This window comes from Pinus tabuliformis, chromosome 8 (genome assembly GCF_031772625.1).
Source record: "Pinus tabuliformis cultivar Carrire ecotype Pingquan chromosome 8, CPIR1, whole genome shotgun sequence".
NCBI lineage: Eukaryota > Viridiplantae > Streptophyta > Pinopsida > Pinales > Pinaceae > Pinus > Pinus tabuliformis.
In genome coordinates, this window is record NC_142294.1 from 437,325,245 (window position 1) to 437,351,512 (window position 26,268).

Here is a 26,268-nt window from a genome sequence, read left to right on the forward strand (position 1 = left end):
TTCACAACAAAGCATATATTCGACCTAGTATTTACTAGATACATCAGAGAACCCACCAACTAACAATAGGAGGTAGGATCCACGAGACTTGAGTCGGAGCTCCTAAACTTCTTGAGGTTCGTAATCATAGGACTAGTCATGGTATTGGAATCCATCATCCCAAATTTCTGCAACAACTTGATGATATAATTTCCTTGCCCCAAATATATCTCCCCATGATTTTTCCATACTTCCAAACCTAGGTAATAGTACAATAGTGTTAGATATTTCATCTCAAATTCAGATTCCAACGTCTTCTTGCATTCTTGTATTCTTATCTCCACACCTGTATTGAATAGATCATCCACATACAATAGAATAATTACTAGCTCATTATGCATAACCTTGATGTAGAGATTTGGATCAACAAAAATGATGAAAAGGAAAACTGCGGTGAGGAAATTTCCCTTTCATTTCATAATATCCTTACGTGAACTTGTGGGTTATGGCCCACCTATACAAATCAGAAGCGTTTGAATGGCGTACTTCCCCTAAAACCCAGAAATTAACAAACAACGGAAATGCATGGAAACCCGACAATGAATGCTGACCCCACTCTGGACGCCGAAGACCGGACTTCAAAAGAAATCAAACTCCCGATCATAATTCGTCGGGTCCGCTCTTTCCCAAGCCTTATCGGCTTCAATCTCTGTCGTTAATCTACTACCCAATCCGACGGTTTACACTTAGCCTGATCACCAAACAGTCCACTCGATCTCCACCATTCAATCAACTATCTCTGATCCAATAGTTAATAGCCATATCACATGAGCCACTTGCACAAGGATTACCCACCCGATAAAGCGGTTTCCTCTCTCCTGCGGCGTGCTACGTGTCGACTGATAAATGGAATCGGGTGACCACCCCGAATTACCACTTACCACTTAGAGCCCGTGTGATAAACCATTTCCTGTTATGAAACTACTTTTCTCACGCATTAACGCTCACGCATTTTACCCATGTGATATCCGTCAATCTAACGGATCTGTTGATCTGACGATCCAGATCAACTTCTGGCCATTCCTCACCTTCCACCATTACTGTTCGTCGATTTGTACGATTCGACGGTTCTTCTCTGTGTTTGATTGTTTGTCAATGGAATCTGTTTTAAAACATAGTTCCACTCTGCCACCTCTATTCTCATGACACACCATACAACAATAACTCGCTTAACCTTGGATCGCCATCGATCCTTACAGTGATCGATGGTCGATCAAACCTGCAACACGGAATATTCAGACTATTTATGAAACAACACACAGACGCACAATTTCAACACAAAGCACACTTTTATATTATACAGAATAGTTACAATCTAAGGCATTTCAACCTTAGTCATACTTTCCCCTCTCGACTACATTTAACCCACACTCTATTTTCACAATTTTTTTTTTTTTGGTCTCTCTATATCTCCTCTCACACACAGACTCTCTTTATATAAGAAGTTACAGAAGGCGTGGATCATCTAAGATCCCCAATTTCCTCCCACAATCATTCAATCATATCCCTAATTTCTCGTTATGCATACATGGCAGATAATTACATTAATTAAGTCTTCTAGAGACTTATCAATTCCATCAAATTAACTCGTTTTTAACAGAAATTTGCTCCCAGTTTACATGATTGTCCACGTCTCCTCCTCCATAGCTTTGCATTTCGAATTTGATTAAGAGTGCTCGGATGCTCCTGCATCAGACTCCCGAGGCACAAAAATTTATGACCTCCTGGTCATATGCTTCTCCTTAATCCCATAGCAATTCTACCCACTTCCTCAGTGGAACTGACTTCATGATATTTCTGTGAGCTGCAACAAAACCTCTGCAGTAACAATCTTCTCTACTACATGATACCTCACCAAGCTTTCTCCTCTGAGCTTAGTCCTTTGGCATCTCTGTGGTTCTCTCTCTTGTGGAACCATATGAGCACTCCATGCTCTAGGCTGCTGCAAGTTTTCTCATCTTCTGCTACCGCTATCGACAATACAAAGATCATAAACTCTCCAGTCTTCAACATAACTGTACCTCGTCCCCTTTTTTTCACATCTCCTTCTTTTACACGAAATGTCTTTCTCTTTCTCGCAGGAAACCTTTTCCCTACTCTGATACCACTTGATGAAAAGGAAAACTGCAGTGAGGAAATTTCCCTTTCATTTCATAATATCCTTGCGTGAACTTGTGAGTTATGGCCCACCTATACAAATCATTAGCGTTTGAATGGCATACTTCCCCTAAAACCCATAAATTAACAAACAACGGAAATGCATGGAAACCTGACAATGAATGCCGATCCCACTTTGGACGCCGAAGGCCGGACTTCAAAAGAAATCAAATTCCTGATCATAATTCATCAGGTCCGCTCTTTCCCAAGTCTTATCAACTTCAATCTCTATCATTAATTTGCTACCCAATCCGACGGTTTACGCTTAGCATGATCACCAAACAGTCCGCTCGATCTCCACCGTTCAATCAACTATCTCCGATCCAACTGTTAATAGGCATATCGCATGAGCCACTTGCACGAGGATTACCTACCAGATAAAGCAGTTTACTCTCTCCTGCGGCATGCTACGTGTCGACTGATAAATGGAATCGGGTGACCACCCCGAATTACCACTTACCACTCATAAATCACGTGAGAGTCCACACGATAAATCATTTCTTGTTATGAAACTATTCTTCTTGCACATTAATGCTCACACATTTTACCCATGCGATAACTATCGATCTAACGGATTTGTTGATCTGACGATCCAGATCAAGTTCTGGCCATTCCTCACCTTCCACCATTACTATCCATCAATTTGTACGATCTGATGGTTCTTCTCTGCGTTTGATCTTTTGTCAATGGAATCTATTTTAAAACACAGTTCTGCTCTTCCACCTATGTTTTCACGACACACCATACAACAATAACTCGCTTAACCTTGGATCGCCATCAATCCTTATAGTGATCGATGGTTGATCAAACCTGCAACACGGAATATTCAGACTATTTATGAAACAACACACAGATGCACAATTTCAACACAAAGCACACTTTTATATTATACAGAATAGCTACAATCTAAGGCATTTAAGCCTTACTCATACTTTTCCCTCTCGACTACAGTGAACCCACACTCTGTTTTCACAATTTTTATTTATTTATTTATTTTATTTTCTTATTTATTTATTTTTTTTAAAATTTTTTTAAAATTTAAATTTAAATTTTAAATTAAATTAATTAATTATTTTATTATTTTTTTAATTTTAATTAATTTATTTTTAATTTTAATTTTTTTAATTTAATTTAATTTTATCTTTTATTTATTATTTATTTGTTATTTTATTTTATTTATTTATTTTTGTCTTGTCTCTCTATATCTCCTCTCACACACACAGACTCTCTTTATATAAGTAATTACAAAAGGCATGGATCATCTAAGATCCATGATTTCCTCTCACAATCATTCAATCATATCCCTAATCTCTTGTTATGCATACATGGCAAATAATTATATTGATTAAGTCTTCTAGAGACTTATCAATTCCATCAAATTAGCTCGTTTTTTCACAGAAATTTGCTCCTGTTTACATTATTGTCCACATCTCCTCCTCCATAGCTTTGGATTCCGAATCAGAGAACTCACCAACTGTCAATAGGAGGTAGGATCCACGAGACTTGATTCAAAACTCCTCAACTTCTCGAGGTTCGTGATCATAGGAGTAGACATGGTATTGGTATCCATCATCCCAAATTTCTGCAACAACTTGATGATATACTTTCCTTCCCCAAATATATCTCCCCATGTTTTTTCCATACTTCCAAACCTAGGTAATAGTACAATAGTCCTAGATATTTCATCTCAAATTCAAATTCCAACGTCTTCTTGTATTCTTGTATTCTTATCTCCACATCCGTATTGAATAGATCATACACATACAATAGAATAATTACTGGCTCATTATTCACAACCTTGATGTAGAGATTTGGATCAACAAAACTCTTCACGAACCCATTTATTAGAAGGTATGCATCCATTCTTCCATACCATGCCCTAGGAGCTTGCTTCAAGCCATATAGGGCCTTCTTGAGTCTACAAACATAAGTATCTTTTCCATTTATCTCAAAGCCTTCGGGTTTCTCAATGTATGCTTCCTCATCGATGGTCCCATTCAGAAATGTTGTCTTCACGTCCATTTGATGGATATTCCATCCCATTGTAGTTGCCATTGAAACCAAAGATCTAATGGTAGTATACCTTGCAGTGGGTGCACAGGTTTCTTCATAATACATGCTTTCCTTTTGAGAGAAACCCCTTGCAACAAATATGACCTTGTATTTATCTATACTTCCATCAACAATGTGTTTGATCTTATAGATCCATTTTGAGGTGACAACCAATTTCTCACTAGGTCTAGGAACACTTTCCCAAAGCCCATTTTTCATGATGGATTGATATTCTTCCTGCATAGCTTTCTTCCATACTTCTTGATGAACAACTTCTTCAAATGTAGATGGTTCTACTTCAATTGGTCTTGTCATATATGCAACATATCCAAAATATCTCTTCTACCTTTTGCTTTCTCTAAAGGTTTCTTTTGCAACTCCATGCCCTTTAGCATCTTTAAGAGTAGCTCTTAACCAATTTGGCCTCTTCCTTGTATTTGGTATGACCACAGGTTGAATAGGCTCACTTGGTCCTTATTCTTCTTCTTGAATTGTATAAGGGTTGTCAGCTTGTACTTCTTCTTCTTCAAATATAGGTAGATCTTCGTCATCAAAATCATTAGGAATATCCTTTGATCTTTTGTAGGCTTGATTTTCGTCAAATATAGTGTCACTGCTTAATTCAATGTGTCTCCCTTCCTTGATGTAGATTCTATATGCCTTTGAGGAGAGACTATAGCCAACAAAGATCCCATTAATGCTTGTAGAATCTAGCTTCTTTCGTTTTTTCTTTGGGATGTGGACGTAGGCAGGACTCCCAAAGATTCAGAGATGGTACACACTTGGCTTATTCCCTGAGAATGCTTCCTTGGGTGTCATATTTTTAAGAATTCTATGAGGACTTCTATTTTGAATATATACGACTGTCATTGCTGCTTCTCCCCATATAAATTTTGGTAAGTCTTGATCAAGCAGCATTGTTCGTACACCTTCTTCAACGTTTTTATTCTTTCTTTCGACCAATCCATTTTGTTTGGGATAGTAGGGAATAATAAAACCCCTCTTAATTCTTGCTTCTTTACAATATGAAATCAATTCTTTAGAAGTGTATTCCCCACCATTGTTGGATCTCAAAGTCTTTATTTTTATTTCGATTAGGGTTTCCTCTTCACATCTAAACTCGTTGTATTTCTCAAATACTTAATCCTTTTTCTTGAGAAGGTAGAGCCATGTATTTCAAGATTGATCATCAATAAATGTTACATAGTAAAGCTGACCTCCAAGTGATTTGTCAGACATGGGCCCACACACATCAATGTACGAGGTCTAATATTTCTTTAGACCTTGTTTCACTATTTGAAAATGGTTTTCTTGTATGTTTTAACAAAGAACATCCCTTGCAAACTCCTTCACGATGCCATGAACTAGATGTTTAAGAGTGGGAATGACCTTGTAGTGAAGATGACCATATCTTCTATGCCATAACTCAATAGGAGTGATTTCCATATGAACTAGGGCTTGAGGAGGTGGTGTAATGACTCTATACAAGCTTCCTTTAAGAACTCCAATAACCCTAGATTTATCAATACTTGAATCTTTTCCCCAAACCAAAACATTTCCATCAACAAAATAAAATCTATCCCCTTTATCTTCTAAGCAATAAATTGAAAGAAAATTCTTTTTCAAACCTAGAAGATATAAAATGTTGTTGAGATGTAGTTTTTCTCCATTTTCTAGCTTCAAAGATGTTGATCCCAACCCTCTAACAACATATCTAAATTTGTTGTCTCCCAATTCAACTGCATGGGAATATGGTTCCTTTGATAGAGTTTGTAGTTGTTTACTTTCCCGTATCATATGCCTTGATTCTCCAGTGTCAATGATCCATGCATTATCATCATTAAGTGATCTTTTAAGTGCAACTAAGAACCCTTGACTTTTGACCTTGTTGAATAAGTAGTAGACAATCTTCTTGATCCATCTTCCTATAGAATTGAATCCCATTCTTATCATAGAGGGAGTAATAATTTACTTCAAGCCAATGAAGTGATCTTCAATATTATTCGACCTTAGCTCTAATACCATGTTGAGAAACCAATACTAGTAGAGTTAGGGTTAGATTTATCTTTCTTGATAATTACTTGTGAATTCTATTGGATTCTTTTACTTATTTGTTCTATTATCTTTCATCGAGCAATTACCAAATTATGTATACATGAATATCACAAAAGCACAAGACACAATATGTAGGCACTCTTCCAAGGAAAAACCCCTATCTAGGGGAAAACCCAGTCAAAAATCTCTTCCTTCAATAGTTTTCCTTGATACTCTTCAACCTAGACACAAATCTCCTCCACACCAAGCCATCATTTCCTTCTTCGTTCCAACCTTCGACCTAGTAGCAACAACACTTTGACCCTAGCAACTTCGACTTGGCAGCTTCCAACATCAACAAGTAGCAAGAACAACTTTGAATTTGACAAGGAGACTTCAATATCCTAAGTTAGCCCACATGAGAGAGAGAGAGAGATACCAAAACTTTGATTTTGTTCTTCCCTTCCTTCTTGACCAAACTCGCACTCCTTATAGCCTCCTTATTCACCTTCGTAATTTTCCCATCTTCCAGCTTGAAATATCGAATGATGTGAAAGAGAGTGAGATGCTCCAAATGAATTCGAACTGCATTGTAGATATAGCCTTCCAATGAGGTCAAATTGACTTCCTTGAGGCTGACTTAGTGTGGAGGTTACATAATTCATTTTTGACTAAAAAATAATTCTTTTTACATCGTTCGAAAGCCTAAGATGGGTCTCATAAAGTATACAATGACTCTAATGAATCTTTATTAATTCTAGGAGTCCACAATGGGGACTTTGACTAATAAAATGATGACCTAAGCATGAAATCCATGCTTTAATAAGTCATTGTAACAATAATAATATTTCTTTCGACAAATACATTTTATGAAGACCAAACCTAGTTACAGTCTTGAACATAAAACATACATATCCATAAAATCTACCATCATCCTAACACCGACTATGAAATAAACACATCCATCACATCCATTAATAGTAGAGTCAAGTGTAAGAATCCTCAACCTGAGGTCCTCAAAGAATAATGTGTGAGCCTTAAGGATAAATCATTATTAATTTCATATCAAGGCCAGTCAACTAGAGTGTGGCACTACATACACCCCATCTTAATAATAGAATTTGTTTCGAAGTCCTTGCAATAGGTAAGGAAAACAATGATGCATTTCCTCGACGTCATCCCAAGTGGTTGAACTAGGACTATAATTGTCCCACTGGACCTTCACTTGGTCCACTAATCATCGTCTAAGCTGCAGATTTTGTTGGCCTAGTATGTGAACTATTTGACCATCACTCTGCCCTCATCTGAAACCTACAAATGACCCAAGTCAATAACATGTGAAGGATCTGAAATATAATGACGCAAAACATAAACATGGAACACATCATGCATACATGATAGAGATGGACATAAAGAAAGACTATATGCCACTGACCCTTTTCTTTCTAAGATTTCAAATGGTCCCACAAACCGTGGAGACAAATTTTCTCCCTTTCCAAATCTTATAGATCTCTTTTGGGGATTTACTCTTAGAAACACCTTGTCTCCCACTTCATAACTTAGATCCATCTGATGAGCATCAACATAGCTCTTTTGTTGATCTTGTGCTTCTTTTAGCCTCCCCCTAATCATATTCATTTGTTCTTTCATCTCTTACACCACTAATGATCCTATTAATACTCGGTCCTCTAGTTGGTCCCAAATTAGATGTGTTATGCAAGGTCTGCCAAATAAGAACTCAAATGGCACCATCTTGATGGAACTCTAATCACTGTTGTTGTAGGAAAATTCTACTAGTGGTATAAATTCTTCCCATCATTTTTGTTTTTTCATCAAATACATTTGTAGCATGCCCTCGAGGATTTGATTAGTCCAGTCTATTTGACCATCTGTCTTAGGGTGATAGGCAATGTTGAAGTTTAGTCGGGTTCCCATAGCTTCTTAGAAACTAGTCTAAAACCTACTTGTAAATACTGCTCCCCTATTTGATATGATTTTCCTTGGTGCTCCATGTAATCTCACAATATCATCAATAAAGACTGTTTGTTAATTCTAGATAAAAATGTAATGTTCTATGTTAGGAACAATTTACTTCAATGTTCCTTAGTAGCCCAATAAAATTTCCAATTTCCAATAGCAATCACAATAATCGCATTGAGAGTAAAAGCAGATAGAACATTAAAAAAAATGAAGAAGACAAGCCAAGACAAGAGGACACCAGATTTGGCGAATGCTAGGGAAAAAACCCCAATGTGGGGAAAACCCTTTAATCAATTATTCTTATTTTTAAATCAAAAGTTAAACATAGAGAGAGGGAGTACAAAAGTCAAATTGACTTGCCCAATACAAAATCAAAACAACACTTTAAATTTCTGCAGTCAAATGTCAACCCTAACTAGAAAGTCAACGTTGGTCAAAACAACAACAAATCTTCCTCAAAGCAGCTCGATCGTCCTTGGTCAAACTTGACCTAATCAGGAGATCAATTTCAAGCCCAAACAACTCATCAAACTCGGTCGAAGGAGATAGAGAGAACTATTGTAATTTTTCTATGGTCAAATAACTGTCAACCCTGAAGTCAACACAGGTCAACTAGCCCAAAAATTCTTGGTTTCTGTGCCTAGCAATGCGGCTTGAGAAAATCAAACTTGTGACCCAAAAACCGAAGTCAAACTTAGTCAACAACACCTTTGTCAACGCTGGTCAAACCTATCCCTGAAGTCTGAAATCCAGCTTGTAATTTTGCCCAAAAATTTGTCCTCCTATCCACACTTGAGAGAGAGAGAGGCTGCCCAAAAGTTGTACGAACCAATTTGATGAAGAGAGAGAGAAATGTGTGAGTGATGAATGTTCCAAATGAGGAGTGAGGTCTCTTGTATTTATACAATTCGTTGTGGGTGAAGAGACACATCCATTAGGCTTCTTGAGCCTACATAATGATGAAGCTAACATGAACAATTTGCATGTGTGGGCATAAATTCAAAATCACACTTCTGCTTGTCCAAATGAGATGATAATTATATCAATCTTGGACTTCTCAGAAAGAGAAATCAAATGCAATCATCATCTCCATCAAATGAGTTGTCCCAAGATGGAATTTGGCCCTAGTTTCCAATTTTAACACTCCCTCTCAACCAGGGAGAATTCCACCTGCCAATCCATTTGTCATCATCATGCCATCTTGTCGTTATGTACCATATCTCTCATCTCATATTTGCTTTGCTGAACCATGAAGTAATAATGAATAAGAATCAATCGAGAGTGAGTCACAAGACCTTACCACTTTGCATTGAAAAAAAATTCAGTTCAGGGTTAGAACCTCAAATGATCCCAAATCAAGTAGTTGAACACCATGCATCCTAAACAGAGGGAGTATGGTAGTACATGATGCATCCATCAGTAATGCTATGGTCCCTATCCACATTTCCAAACTCATTGGCCATATGAGAGGTACTTCCCATGAGTCCCAAACTACATGGGTAGGATGTATGCTGGGGCATCAGCAGGAGATGGTGAACCACTCAGCCTGCTCATATGCCATAGGAGAGGGTGAAGCACTCATCCTATGCATATTTCAATTGTAGGGGAAGGTGAACCACTCACCTTACACATGTGTCTAGTAGGGGAAGGTGAACCACTCACCCTATGGTCGCTAATGGCTCCAAGAAGTACTCCAAGCCCCCAGGATCTCCCAAAGATCAGTGTCCAATTCAAGTGGGACCCTCATGGGAGGGTCTTTCCACGACTCCAAGTCTTTCTTGGAAGGTTAAGAATTTGAACTTACCCAAAGGCTTTGTGAGGATATATATGACCTTCTCATTAGTCCTAATGTGTTGGAGTATTATTGCTCCCTGTTGTACCATATACTGGATAAAATGGTACCTGATATCAATGTGCTTGGAGTGGTCGTGGAACATAGGATTCTTTGAAAGGCGAATCCGACTTCGATTGTCAGAGAATATCACAATGGTATCCAACACGTGCTCAAATAGCTCACTGAAGAGCTTCCTCAACCAAACAGTGTTGCAATAGGCCATACTAGTTGCAATGTATTCGGCCTTGGTGATGCTTAGTGCAAATGATTTCTTCTTCCTGCTCATCCAAGAAATTGAAGCAGATTCCAATGAGAAGCAACATCTAGACATGATCTTATGATCCACCACACTACCAACCCAGTCAACATCTGTATGTCCATGCATCCTCAAATTCCTGACAGTGTATCTCAGTCCATAATATATTGTGCCCCGAATATATCTCTAGAGATTCTTAGCAGCAATCCATTGTATGTGGTGAGGCTCGACCATAAATTGACTCAACATGTTCACAACGAAGCATATGTCAGGAAAAGAGTTTACCAAGTGTTAGCACTTGAAATTTCACCTCAGGCTGAGAAAGGTAAACCTCAAGGCTACATCAAACCATTTAGCCTCGTAGCTAGCCCTATGGGATAGGAGAAGGCTCTCTCCGGTCAATCTCGGCAGATCTTCAATGGGATGAGATGACCAACAAGGTAACACTGATATTAGGCTAGTAAACTGATCAAAAGGGTTGATTTGGGGTTTTTTGGGTTTTTGGTGGCAAATTGAGGAATTGCAATTTTGGGTGCGGGGATTTGACACAGTTTCTGCAGGGGGTTCTTTGGGGCGAGATAGGAGACCGTATTGATGCTTTTGATTGGGGTGAGTGGATGGAAAAGACCGGTGAGGAGCTAAGGAGAGTAAATAATACTTTGAATTCTCCTTAAACAGTAGAAAACATAGAAATTAAACAAATTTAAAAGCAGAGCATGACAAGCATGAATTCTTACTTTAACACTTCATTTGTTTAATGTGCAGAAGTAAAGAAAGGAAATGAATCACATAAAAAAGCTTACAAGAACATTGAGAAACACACCATCAACACATGAGTCCACAAGAATCCCAGAGATGACTGCAAAACCCTGGTCTTCCTTAGCCAAAAATTGCAGAGATACAGTGAATAATACAATGATAGCTTCTCCCTCAAGAGTCCAACCATGAAAATGAGCAAGAAAGTACATAATATAGATGATCTAACCTCTTTCCCTGCCTCCATGGGTCGAGCTCACTATCCTAGGAGCTGTTTCAACCACTTCTAAACTAAGCACTACAAACTAGGCAGTCAAAACAACTTGCCTCTATAAACTTGGAAACCAATTCATTCATTTAATATTTACCCTTTTCATGAATGAATCTTCTAGAAGTGTTAAACAAGAGTAAAAGTGTCTTAGAGTTACAAAAATTACATCAAAGATAATCATCTTCAACCCCAAAAAGTCAAACTGAGTCAAATCTGCGTTTTTTGGGCTGTACAGTGCAATCTGGCAAAAAACTGCCTGACAGGTCGCGCCCCCCTGCCTGACGGGTCGCGCCCCTTTGGAGCTCTGTTTGAGGCACTTTCAGGTGTCCCAATTGAGCAAAAGTGGGTTTGTTGGAAAGGTCTGTGAGTCTACTTTCCAACCCAACTAGAATTTTTGAATTTGGAGTTCATTTGCCTTGTCAAAAACCAATTCTCCCAAGACAGCTTTCTGCAGTTCAAAAAAGTGGCAGAAAGTCAAATTTTGCATGTATTTTGACCTTCTGGAGGCCCAAAACTCCATAAAAACTCAAGTCCATCCATGGGCATATGTAACTTTGCATAACAAATCAAGAAATGCTGAGTTTTTGTGAAAAGGAGTTTCCATGACAAAGGGTCTCACCGGGGGTGAGACCCATTAAAGAGCCAAAACCTGTAAATTACCAAAAAATGCCAAAATTACCCAAAATTCTCAAAATTTCTTGGGATTTGAGCTGTGGCTAGGCTATTGAGTGCCATAATCTTTGAGTGAAGCCTCAGCCAAGATACAGAGTGGATTGGTCTTCTTTTTCCCCTTTAGGGCCTCGGACAACCGCCTTTGAAACATCTTCATTTTGGCCTTGCACACATGCATTCTTGCCCAATAATGGTTTTTCATGTTCCTTAGCAACTTTTTATCTTGGTTGGCCTTAGCCAACAGCCTCTCCAAGTGTGCATTGACCCGGATGAGCATGGACTCTCTCTCAGCAGGCAATAGGTCATCGGGCCTCCTTCTGTTCAAATCCCTGTAGCCTGTGCAATCACCTCGGGTGTCAAAGTGAAGTCCATCCCGACAAGGTTGACATGTCCATCATGCAAGTGTAAAACAAAAAGGCGAGCCAACTCTCGGTGGTGCTGAATCCGAGAGATCCTCTCGCAAAACTCATAACAAGACATGTACTGGAAACATGAAACTGCCATAGGACAAGCCTCTAAAATTGTCAAAGAAGTGGGCTCCTCTCTCCTGTGATGTCCACCCTTACCACCCTTATGAGGCATCCTCTGTACCTCAATCTCTGAAGCTGATGACTGGTCATCACTTTGCTCATAGGTTTCGGTTTCTGACATGTTTAAAAGAGCAAAGTGGACAAAATGTACTGTTGCTTCTGCTTTATAAAATGCTGATTTATATGCTATTTCAAGGGGACAAGGAACATGAAGGAAATGTTAGGGGAGGGACATTTTTACAAGGAAAATGGGAATACATGTATATAACAGAGAATTTAGGGAAATATACCACAAACATCATGGCATATACATCATCAATTTCATATGTTTACATGGGCATAAGGAGAAGTAGGGTTTAGGGTTTCATTTTTATTTTTTTAAAGGGAAAAGGATAGGATTTATTTGCTTCACAAATTTACAAGTGATATTAGCATGGAAATGCAGGGAAAATGAAATGGGATTTGGGGAGAATAATTACAAGGGAACAAACCATGAAACAACAAGAAACCCTAACAAATTTTTACACATTCATTGCAGCCATTTGGAGCATTTTCTCTTGCACAATTTGGTCATTAAACAAGTTCATAATATCCACCAACCATAACCAGCAATCATTCCAAGATTAGGGAACCTACCTCAAGCGATTTGATGGCTTGGAGGGCGTTTGAGAAAATTTATATTAAGTTTGTAGGGAGACAGCTTGACGGGTCGCGCACCTCGCCCAACGGGTCGCGCACCATTGACGGGTCGTGCCCGTTGAAAAATTGCACTGTGGGAAACCCTCTGACGGGTCGCGCACCAGGCTCAACGGGTCGGGTTTTGCAGGAGGCTTTTGGAGGCCTTCACGGTGTCGGAATCGGGTGCAGGATAGCTCGTTGGAAAGGTATTTGAGTCTGATTTCCAGCCCAACTAGAATTTTTCAATTTGGAGTTCATTTGACCTGTCAAAAATCAAATATCCCAAGACTGGTCAAAAAGTGCCAAATGAGGCTGCCTCAAAGAAGAGTGCTGTTGCAGTCAACTTTTGAATGCCTTCCTCAACCCCAAATTGAGCTCATGATAGCTCATCGGAAATCTCTTTATGTCTAGTTATCATTTTACCCATCAAGAAAATCATTTGGCCAACCAAACTAGGCGAAAAATTGATTTTCCCAAGGTCACTTCAGAGGTGTCTTTGATTCTCCTGAGGCAACGGTATTCTTGACATTTCTCTCAAACCATGACACCTGTGAAAAAAGTGAAGGAGGTTTTTCTTCCTTGGCATGTTGTGGACAAAAACATCTCTCAGTTTACCAAAATTCATCTTTGATTGCTCTGAAACATCATTTGAGTGAAACTTGTCCCGATGTGTGAAACAAGGAATTTTGTCGAAATGAAGTGAAATGAAGGGGATAGGGGGCTTATAAATTTTTGGGGAAATTTTTGGGAGTGGGGAGGGATGTTAGGAAGCAGGGGAATGTGGAATATTAGAGAGTGAATAAGGGGAAGGGGTCCAAAAGGGAAAAACACAGGCCAAACCTAGAAAATTGCTAGGTTGTAGCTAGAAACTAGGGTTTGTGCAAAAATGAGGAATTTGGCGGATCTAAGGGATGGGGAGTGTTTGATAAGGTACTTTAAGGATAGGGGAAAGTGTATGAACATCAGGATACAAGTTTTTCCGATGATTTGACCGTCCAAGAGAAATTGCCTTCAAAACCCTAGGAGAGGGAAATGAGCTTGCCTAGGCGTAACTGAAGCATGAACAAGGTGTAAAATGACTCATTAGACACTGACATGATAATGACAAACCTATGAATGATGATAGACTCAGCTGAATGATGACATGGACCGAAATTTGGACAACTTTAGAAGGAGTGAAAGCAAACCCTAGACCTAATGCCTAGTGACCAAATTTTGCTTGAAAATTCTTTGAAATGACAAAATTTGACCTTGACACTTCAAAATCACTTTATAAGAGCATATTTGATCACGGGAGGAAGGCTGGAAAGACTGACACTAACATTGGCTCCAATGGGGATGGTAGCTCCTTGGAGGTGCCAAGAACCGCAGACCCCTGGGAGAGCAGACCAGTGCTTTCAACCATTGGGCGATGGAGTCATTATTTCGGCAAACGACAGAAGACTTTGACTCATTTATTGAATGAAAACTTGACTGAAAACTGACTGAAACTTAACTGAAACTTGACTCAAACCGACTCAATGGCAAACTGAAATAACTTGAAAAACTCACTCAACAGACCAAACACAAATGACTCATGACTGACTTAAAACAAGACTTTTCAAAGCTTATTGAAGGGCAGCAATCCATCACGATTTTAAATCATGATGACAACCACCTGTGTTTCTTACAAGACAATATACATCAAACTATATCAAAATTCCAATGCAACCAATCAAGAAGATGCCTTCTTGATTGATTCTCCCTATCAAATCTCATGATCAACAATAGATACTGGTAACTGGGCATCCAAAAGCATAGCTGACCATGATCTCCTTCATCACTGAACACTGCAATAATCACTTTCACTGCTGACTGTAACAAACTTGCTAGAGGATCATGAAAAAAATGAAGATTTGCCACTGCCACCTCCTGCTGAAAGAACAAGGTATCCTTTGCTTCAATTTCTGATCTGCCTTCCTCATGTGCTTCGGTGAAAGTATGCTCATGGGCTTCAAAAAACTCTGAACAAATGGATGAGCAGATCTCTTCTTGGAAAAGCATTTCAGCACATGAAACATATGAAGAATCTGAAAGGTAATCCTGTATGCTCTGATCTTCGGTAGTCAGACAATATGGTAGGTCATCTTCAAATGATATGACAGCCGGATTATCATTTTTGGGAAGGAAAACATTATCTATTTGTTGATCTACAAGACAATCATCTTCTTCAACAGAGGAAGAAGTTTCCACAACACTTTCCTGACTATGTGTGCACTGCAAATCTGTTGTAGCTTGAGCTGTAACAAGACCTTTCAAGAGCTGATCTATCTCCTCTTCAGACAAAGGAGACAATACCTTTTGTTTTCTTCTGCTTGAACAGTAATTATCTTCATACAATAGGGCACTCAAACTATCATTTATTACTGAGCTATTGAAAGGAGATTCATCACTTACTTGCACAAAGATCTCACCTTGCTGTTCATGAACATCTGAATCCAAAACTCTGTCTATGATCTCAACAGCAGAGCTCTCTTTGATGGGCTTCAGTACAAGATATGCTTGGTCATCATAATTTGAATCTAGTTCTGAAGTAGCTGACTGAGCATTATCACAATCTACAATCTGGTCTTCTTCTGTGGGCAGATCTGAAACAAGTTCTTCTCTTTCATCAATTATAGCCATATGGCCATCTTCAACCTGCTGATCTTGACAAGTATCCTCTAAGATTTCTATGTGCTGCTGAAACGGCTTTTCATACAGGGCTTCCATGATCTCTTCATCCATGAAATTATCATCTTCATAAAACTTCTCAAGGCTTTCAATAAAACTATAGGCATGCTTGCAACAGTCTTGAACTAAATTCAATGATGGATAAGAGTCCTTATATCTTTCAATGAACATAACATGAAAATCCTTTAAACAGTAAATACAAGCAGGCGGCAAACTTTCATACCATGATTGGGCTTTACCTTCCAGAGTGGCCAAGAAGATCTTCATCAAGCAATCTTCAGGAAAATCCACCTTCAATTTGCGAATATGCATATGAAATCTAACTAGATGTAAAGCGGCATCTTTCTTACCATCATCATTAAATATAGGCAGATTCCTTGACCAATCTACCTTCGGAATTTTATTTGGAAAACCAAGGATGTGATCTCGGCTCAAGGGGGCATATCTTCTTGCGATCCGATCCATCTTGAAAAGCTCAAAGCTACTGATCTCTCTACAGTGAAGTCACCACAAAGCATTGATCTCTGGAGTTTTCATGTTAGCGCTTGAAATTTCACCTAGGCTGAGATAGACAAATCTCAAGGCTACATCAAACCATTTAGCCTCGTAGCTAGCCCTATGAGGCAGGAGAAGGCTCTCTCCGATCAAACTCGGTAGATATTTCAATGGGATGAGCTGACCCAATTAGGAACACTGATATTAGGCTAGTAAACTGATAAGGAGGGTTGATTTAAAGTTTTTTGGGGTTTTTGGTGGCAATTGGAGGGAGTGCAATTCAGGGTGCGGGGATTGAGCTCAGTTTTTGCAGGTGGGTCTTTGGGGCAAGGTAGGAGTTTGTGCTGATGCCTTTAGCTGAGATGGATGATCAAGGAGGAAAGAAAAGAAGCTAAAGAGGGCAAACAATGACTTTGAATCCTCTTTAGACAGTGGAAAACATAAACATTAAACAAATTTGAAAGCTGAGCATGACATGCATGAATTCAAACTTTATCACTTCATTTGTTTAATTAGCAGCAGTAAAGAAAGGGATGAAACACATAAACACACTTACAATTACAATAAGAGAACACACCATCAACACAAGAGTCCACAAGAATCCCAATGATGTCTGCAAAACCCTGGTCTTCCTTTTCCTCAAATTGCAGAGATACAAGTAAAATATACAATAGGAGTTTCTCCCTCAAGAGTCCAACCATGAAAATGAGCAAGAGAAGGCATAATATAGATGATCTAACTCCTTTCCCCACCTCTAGGGGTCGTGCTCAGCTTCCTAGGAGCTGTTTCAACTAATTCTAAACTGAGCACTAGATAATAGGCAGTCAAAACAACTTGCCTCTAAAACTTAGGAAACCTATCCATGCATTAAATATTTACCATTTACATCAAAGAATCTTCTAGAAGTGATGAAGGAGAGTAAAAGTATCTAAGTGCCATGAAAATTACACAAAAATCCATCATTTACATGCCTCAAAAGTCAACCAAGATGAAAGCAGTGTTTTGCTGGCCGAACTGGTCAAAACAGGGAAATTTCCCTGACAGGTCGCGCACATCACTCTGACAGGTCGCGCACATTCACAGCTCTGTTTGAGGGCCTTCCCGGTGTCCAAATTAGGTGCAAGATAGCTCGTTGGAAAGGTCTACAAGTTTACTTTCCAACCCCACTAGAATTTTTGACTTTGGAGTTGATTTGACCCCTCAAAAGTCATTTCTCCCAAGACAGCTTTCTGCAACTCAAAATAGGGGCAGAAAGTCAAAATTTGCATGTATTTTGAGCTTTTGGAAGCCAAAATATCCATAAAATCTGAAACCCATCCATAGGCAAGTGTATTTTTGCATGAAAATTCCAAAAATGCAAAGTTTTCCCCGTTCTGAGTTGCCCCCATGTAGGGTCGCGAGCGGGGTGAGACCCGTCAAATGGCCAAAACCTCTAAAATTCCCAAAAATGCCAAAAATGCTTCAAAACTCTCAAAATTTCTTGGGTTTGCTGCTAGGAGGATGCTAATGAGTATCATGGTGAGTGAGAGAGGCCTCAGCCAAGATACGGAGCGGGTTGGTCTTCTTCTTCCTCTTGCGGGCCTCGGACAACCTCCTCTGGAATATCTTCATCTTTGCTTTGCAAACATGCATCCTCGCCCAGTAATGATTCTTCATGTTCCGTAGCAATCTCTTGTCCTGGTTGGCCTTCTCTAACAGCCTCTGCAAGTGTGCATTCACACGGATAAGCATGGATTCCCTCTCCTTGGGCAGCAAGTCACCGGGCCTCCTACGGTTGATGACTCGGTCACTTCGAATCCTCCACAGCTCATCCAACTCTTTCTCATCCTCAAGTTGCTTGTTGCGCTGCTCAAGATAGTTTATTGTCCATTGGGCCATGTCGAGCTTCTGCTGTAACAAGCGGTTTTCCGCCTCTCTCTGTCGGATGATCTCATGCAAATCTGAAGTGGGGGAGCGAGCATCAAGATCAATGATGTCAACCTGTGTGTCACCGGCTCTCTCCTCCTCTGTCATGGGCTGTTTGCCCTCCCGTACTGCTGATGGAGAACGCGAGGCCCCTTCCACCTGGTGTGGAGATAACACTCGCTGACCTGTAGATGATGATGGCGAGACCCCTTCCACCTGCTGTGGAGGTAGTACTCGCCGAGCTGGTGCAAACAAGGCCCTCGGGCCTTTCTGATAAGTGAGCTGAGGTGAGGAAGCAACATGTCTCGGAACAGTGATCTCAGGCTGGTGTGACAGACCTCCCTCCTCATAAATGGCCTCTGGCTCTGGCTCTGGCTGTGGTGGCACTGTAAAGAACTCATGAGAAATGAAGTCTGCCCATGGAATGCCCTGCTGACTCAACTGATGGGAAACAATGAGCTGGATGAGACCATGATGGCACAAACTCCTATACTGCTGAGCTGGGGACCGCCTCTGAAACACGGACACCATCCTCTGAATGTCCTGGAAGAAGAAAACCGGGATGTTCATCATCTTCACTCGGGTAAAGTGCATCAACAGGCGAATGTGATAAGAGAAGACCTGTGAAAATCTCCCCTCACATGTGAAGTAATGCATGATAAGCCGCATGATCGGAGCATACTCCCCCTGGAGGAATCTGAAAGGAAAGACCCCCGACAAGTGGTTCATGAATGCAGGCCTGACATATGGATCAAAATAAATATAATCCAGCATTTGCGCTTGGGCCACACCTCACCCACATTTGGTATCCCGGTAACCTCTGAAATCACCTCCGGAGATAGCACAAAATTCACCCTTGCAAGAGTGACCTGCCCATCCTGAAGGTGCAAAACAAATAAGCGGGCCAACTCCCTGTGGTGCTGAATCTGGGAAAGCCTCTCACAGAACTGAAAACATGACATATAACGGAAACAATTCACTGCCATAGGACAGGCCTGCAACTCTGCCAAAGAGGTGGGCTCCTCTCTTTTATGATGACCACCTTTGCCACCCCTACGAGGCCTCCGCTGTACCTCAACCTCTGTGGAAGAAGACCGGTCATCACCTTGCTCATAGGTTTCAGTGGTTGACATGGTGCTTTTGAGCAAAGTGGAGAAAATAGATAAAGTAGACTGCTGCCCTTGCCTGCAAAAATGCTGAGTTGTATGCTGTTTTCAAGGGGAACAAAATCATGAAGGAAATGTTAGGGGAGGGGATTTTTCATAAGGAAAGGGAAACATATAAAAATAGGGAATTTCTAAGGGACAATTCACAAACTGTCAAACATACAATCTCATCTTAATCACCGGGAAATCATTTGCAAAGAAATGTTTTTATTAGGGAAACATGGATGATAATAACCAAGGGAAAGGATATACATGCTCAACAGGGGGTAAGGGACAGCATGTATAATAGGGGTATGGGGCAGCATAGATCACTAGCATCAACAACTTGCTCTTTGATTTTGTTTTTTGACTGTACATTTTAAGGCATACTCTGTTTTTCAAGGGATTCATGTACATTTGATGCTAAGGGAAACAAGGGATTCTTTTACATTTGTCATAGGGGAAGGAGGGATTTATTTACATTTTTGTCAAAAGGGGAAAAGGGATTTCATTGACAACTTCAAAAGGGAAAAGAGTTGTATTGAAACGAGGATATTAGGGGATAGAAGGGAAAAGGGAAAACAAGGTTTGGTTTTGGGAGACACAACAACATTATTTTTGTAATGAATACTCAAAGCAATATGTCTTTTTGATAAATATACACAGCTGCATTGTCTTTGTTTTTGATTTGAATATACACAGCAATATGTTCTCTGTTTTGTAATGACTATGCACAGCCATATTGCCTTTCTCTTAGTTTTGTCATTTTGCCATCATATTGCCTTTTTCTTTTTGCACATCATTTTGTTTTTCTTGCATAGAAATTTGTTCTTTTGCTATGTGTGTTTTTATATCACAATGGAGGGTATTAGGGTTTTGGGAATATGTTTAGGGAGGGATAGGGTTTGACATTTGGAGATGGGAAAATTTTAATTTCTTTGCAAATGACATATGATAGAGATGTATAATGACAATTGCGAAATCAATGGGAAAAAATGGAGGGAATATAAATGGGAATAAAAACCTTGAAAAAACACCAACCCTAGCACTATGCCTACATGAACAAGCAATAACTAAAATCCATTTCTCTTTACATTCTTGGTAGAAAAAATATATATAAGCACAAGCCCAACATCCTTGATTCAAGCATCCAACACGTTAAAAGACCCTACCTCGATTGATTTGGCAAGCACGAGGGCGATTGAGCAAATTTTGAAGCGGTTTTGTGAGTGACAGGTTGACGGGTCGCGCACAGGCTTTGACAGGTCGCGCACGGGCTGACAGGTCGCGCCCGTTATGTTTTTGCACTGCGGAGAGGCGCCTAACAGGTCGCGCACTGCCCAACAGGTCGCGCACAGTCCCTGACAGGTCGCGCACCTGAAAAACGACCAATTTCTCTGCACTTCGCCTTCGTTTGCCTCTTCGCCCTAACTCTTTGCCTTGCAAGCTCTTAGATGCACAATGAGGGTGTTTTAGAGGGAATTTGACTCTTTATAGGCCCAATTTGAAAAAATTTACTTACCAAACCCACTTTCCAATGTTTTGTTTTGGCATTCACTTTTAACACTGATTTGAGTTTTCTTTGTCCTGAATTTGGCTCGTTGAGTGCTTTAACTCCGTTCTTTTTGCAGGTAGACCATCTGATGGACTCTGGCGAGAAGACCAGGGCTATTGCCGACATTTTGAAGAATTTTTGAAATTTCCTTATTTTTTGCAAAATTGACATGACCTTGGCTTTAAAAACAGGGTTTTTAAATCCAAGGTATAAATGAGCTGTACCTGATGAAAATATCAATGAAACATATTTACATACCTCCTTCTGGCTTGCTGGGGACTCATGGACTCATGACATTGAAAAGACTTTTGACCAAAACCCTAGACCTAAGACTTTGGACTTCAAGACAAAGCAAAACAAATGTGACACAAGCTCATTAACTGATATGACCTGATCCAACAAAGCCAAGAAGGGAACAAGGACCAGCTCCTCCATCAGTTTTATGGCATGCCTAACGGAATGCAAAACTGACATTGATGAGACACCTACCTATGCATAATGCAAAGAGCTTTTGATCACCGATGGAGGGCATCATGACCGACACTAACACCAAGAACATCAAGGCCCCCAAAAGTTGTCTATATTCGGAAGGGTTCGCCAATTCAGGCCCAACAACAATTCCACGTAGTTTCTTGAAGTTGAGTTCCATCGGAGTAGACACATATTTGCAATCCACTATCCCACATCTCTCAAGCAGCTTCACAATGTGTTTTCCTTGAGAAAGGAAAATCTCACCTGGCTTTTGCCAGACCTCCAGGCCTAGGAAGTAGTGCATCAGTCCTAGGTCCTTCATCTCAAACTTGGAATCCAACTCCCACTTGCATTGGTAAATGAGAGGATATGCACCTGTCATAAAGAGATCATCCACACAAAGGGCAAAAATGAGAGGCTTTTCATTCTTAACCTTGAAATATAGGTTAGGGTTGGCATTGCTCCTTGTAAATCCCAGCTTCATAAGATAGCTATCAATTCTCTCATACCAAGCCTTGGGGGCTTGCTTCAACCCATAGAGGGATTTATTCAACCTGCATATGTGTGTCCTTCGATCCTATACTTCTAACCCCTCAGGTTGTTCTAAGTAGACTTCCTCCTTAAGTGAGTCATGCAATAAAGCACTCTTCACATCCATTTGGTGTAAGCTCCATCCCTGAGAAGAAACAAGAGCAATAATTGAACGGATAGTGGTATATCAAGCAACTGGTGCAAATATCTCACCATAGTCCACCCCTTTCTTTCGACAGAAGCCTTGAGCAACAAACTTGGCCTTGTATTTTTCAGCACTCCCACCAGCTCCATGTTTGATTTTGTAAAGCCATTTAGAGGTGACCACAAACTTGTCCTTAGGTCTAGGAACCACATCCCATACATCATTCTTCATGATGGATTCATACTCCTCATTCATCACATTCGTCCATACTTGGTGTTTCATGACTTTTTTGAATGTACAAGGCTCATATTGAACAATGGTACTCATAGCAACAAGGTATCCTTGATACCAGGTGGGCTTCTTACTTTCATGAAATGTACCTCTTGGAGAAATATGATTTTCAACATCTTTGAGAGTGTCTTTGAGCCACGATGATATTTTCTTTGAGATAGAGGGATCACTAGGAGGTGGATTAATGGGATCCATCAGACCTTCAACATCGGGCATAGGCTCATTGGACGAAGGTTCTTCTTGCTTTCCTGTACCATCATCATTTTATTTTCCTAGAATGGGGAGATCTGTGGCTTTCCCAAGAGTAGTGTCTTCATTGAATGTAACATCATGGCTTACTTCCACATCTTGTTGACCAGGAACATAGATTCTATATGCCTTTGATTTTTCAATGTAGCCCACAAAAGTTCCTTTCTTCCCACATTCTCCCAACCTTTTTCTCTTCTCTTTAGGCACATGAAAATATACAGGACAACCAAATATTATAAAATGATAAACATCGGGTTTCTTACTAGTGAAAACTTCTTCGGGTGTTTTAAAATTCAATGCTTGACATGGACACCTATTTTGAACATATATGACGGTATTTGCAACTTATCCTCATAAGAACTTCGATAGAACTAGATCATGAAGCATGACACAGGTGGCTTCCATGATCGTTCGATTCTTTCTTTCAACAACTCCATTTTGCTCAGGAGTGTATGCAACAATTGTTTCCCTCTTAATCAAAACTTCTCTGCAATAGTCATTGAATTCATTTGATTCATATTCGTTCCCATTGTTGGTCCTCAATATTTTGATCTTCTTCCTTGTTCGATTCTCCACCAAGGCTTTGAAAGCACAGAACCATTTGAATACTTCATCCTTCCTCTTAAAGAAATAGATCCATGTTTTGCGAGAGAAGTCATCCAGAAAGATAGCATAATATAAGTATCCTCCTAATGATGTTACGGTAAACATACCAGATAGGTCAGAATGGACTAGTTGAATAATATCAAAAGTTTGACTTTCACTAGAGGGGAATGGTCCCCTTATAAATTTCCCAGTTGCACAACCATGAAAAACACCTTCATGATTCATTTTGAAATCAAGCATAACTATGACCATTTTCCTTACCCCAAGTAAGGCTTTGTAATGAAGGTGGGAAAATCTCTAGTGCCACAATTCAGATTTAAGAGAAGTGTCACAAGACATGGCTCCCAAAGGACTTCCTCCAACTTGATAAAGGCTGTCAACCTTAAATCCAAGTGTAAATGCATCTTTAGGGTTCCTTTGCCAAAGACGTACCTTTCCATCAATGATTGCTACCTTTAAGCCTTTATCTTTTTTTATCACCCAAAAATTCTCTAAAACTTGAACAATTTACATTTGTTCCTAAGTCATAATGTTAGATAGTGGTTACGTCACTTTTATGTTTCTAGAGTCTAAGTCATAGGGTTAGAGTCTCATTTCCATCATCAAATAAAGTTTAACAATTGCGTTTTGCCCCTTATGGATCCCATATCATGTTTAAAGTTTCATGTCTCTGGTCATTTCAAAAATTTGAACGCGCTATGAAACTGTCTAGGGGTTTTTGTAGCGCAAAGTCCTAAAATTACACTACCTGCGCTACGAAATCGGGGATTCGTAGTTAGGTGTTTTCATAGCGCAAAACCCCAAATTTACACTGGATGCACTACGAAATCGAGGATTCGTGTTCAATCATGTCTAGCTGTCAAATCCACCAGAATTCGTTAGATTTTCAAAATCACACTTTTGCTTGTTCGAATGAGATGATATTTATATCAATCTTGGACCTCTCAAAAAGAAGAATCCAATGAAATCATCATCTCCATCAAATGAGTTGTCCCAAGATGGCATTTTTCCCTAGTTACCAATTTTAACACTGTTGCTACATCCGGTGCATCTTATGCATTCTTAATTGGTATAAAATTGGCACTCTTGGTCAACATGTCTACCACTACAAATATGGAATCATGTCTTCTCGTGGTCATTGGTAGTCCCATAATGAAATCCATTGATATAACTTCCCATAGATGAAACCAGATTTGTCCCCCAGGCCCTAGGTGTCCTGAATCCGATGAATCAGACACGATTCGGGCAGATTCATGTCCGAAAATCAGGACATGTTGTGTATGATCGGGACACTTCAAATTCGGAACGTGTCCTGGTCAGGACACTTTGAATCCGAAAATGTGTCCTGATCAGGACACTTCGAATCCAGAACGTGTCCTGATCAGGACACTTCGAATCCGGAACATGTCTTAATCAGGACACTTCGAATTTGAAACGTGTCCTGATCAGGAGACTATGAATTCGAAAATCAAGAACTCACATGATGTTATAAAGTCATATTTCCCCATTCTATTTGCACATTCACTTGTTTAGTTTGATGTGGGTTTGCTGTGGGTGTTTGGGAGCAAGGAGCAAAAAGTGTGGGAGCATTTTCAAGGAGATTCAAGTAACAAGTAAGTGGTAGAGACTGTCAGATTTGATGATGGTGATACTATAGAGGGGTCATCCTACACACTAGAAGATGCAAAGATGACTTTGGATATAGAGGAGGAGGATGCAACAGAGGAGAGCTGTGGTGACCATGATGATGAGGACAATGATGCTGATTTTGATTATGACTATGAGGATTGATGACTCACGAGTCATGAGCTACCTACTACCTTGAGGCTGGTATACTTGTAGACTTCTAGTTGTAGTTGTTTTGTATTTGCTATTTCTTTTTGCCATTGGCATTGCACTACCTATGTAAACAGTAACACATTTTGATTTTTATGACTTAATGAGAAAACTACAATATCTTTATCTTACTATCTTGTCTTTCTCCTATTGGATCATTGATGAATTGAATATGTATTATAAATTTATAATTTATAATTTATCATTTATCATTTATGTCACAATTGTATTTGTAATTTTGTATGCATAATGTTACTTTGTAAAACTTACATCTAGATGAAGATCTATGTTTGAATCAATGAATTGTATCATGAATGAGAATTTGTGTAAGAAATATCTAATTTTTAATATATATATATATATATATATATATATATATAACGTATTTGAACATGTCTTGTTCCAGGGGGTCAACGTGTCTGTATCCGACACTCGAATCCCCGTATCCATCGAATCCCGAATCCTCGTGTCAGGTGACTTAGCTTCCCATTTAGATTTTGGTATCTCATGGGTTGCAGTAACCTTGTTGGATTTCTGTGTTCAACTTTTACTTGTTGACACTTTAAAAATTGTCTAGTCAATTTAATGTCTTAAATTGCTCTACATAAATTATCAATCCGGGTATCGTAAACTGATGAAGTGTGGTGCACTATATGTGCTTATTTAACCTTTCTCTTACTTCGTTGTTTTATAGTTTATGTTGTTTTTGGGGTTTTGTTCTTACATGCAATAATCAAATAATGAGAGAATGACTATGAGACCCAGTATCCTTGTTGCTGCAGCAAAAGGACAAGATGATTCTATCACGTCATTAGTTCATTAGAAGGATATGTGCATCATTAATCTACAATCAATTTGAAGGCATGCAGTAATTCAAATTGTACATTAACTTGCAAAGGAGCTTGAAAGAAATAACTTGAAATGAAACTGAAAGCAAAGCATAAAAACCACTTTCTAATGGCACTAGTCACTACTCATGCTGCTGCAAAGAAATAAGAAAAACTACTTTAAAGACCAGTTATAATGTTCAACTCTTCTTAACTCTCTGCTTCGAACATATGGGATTAT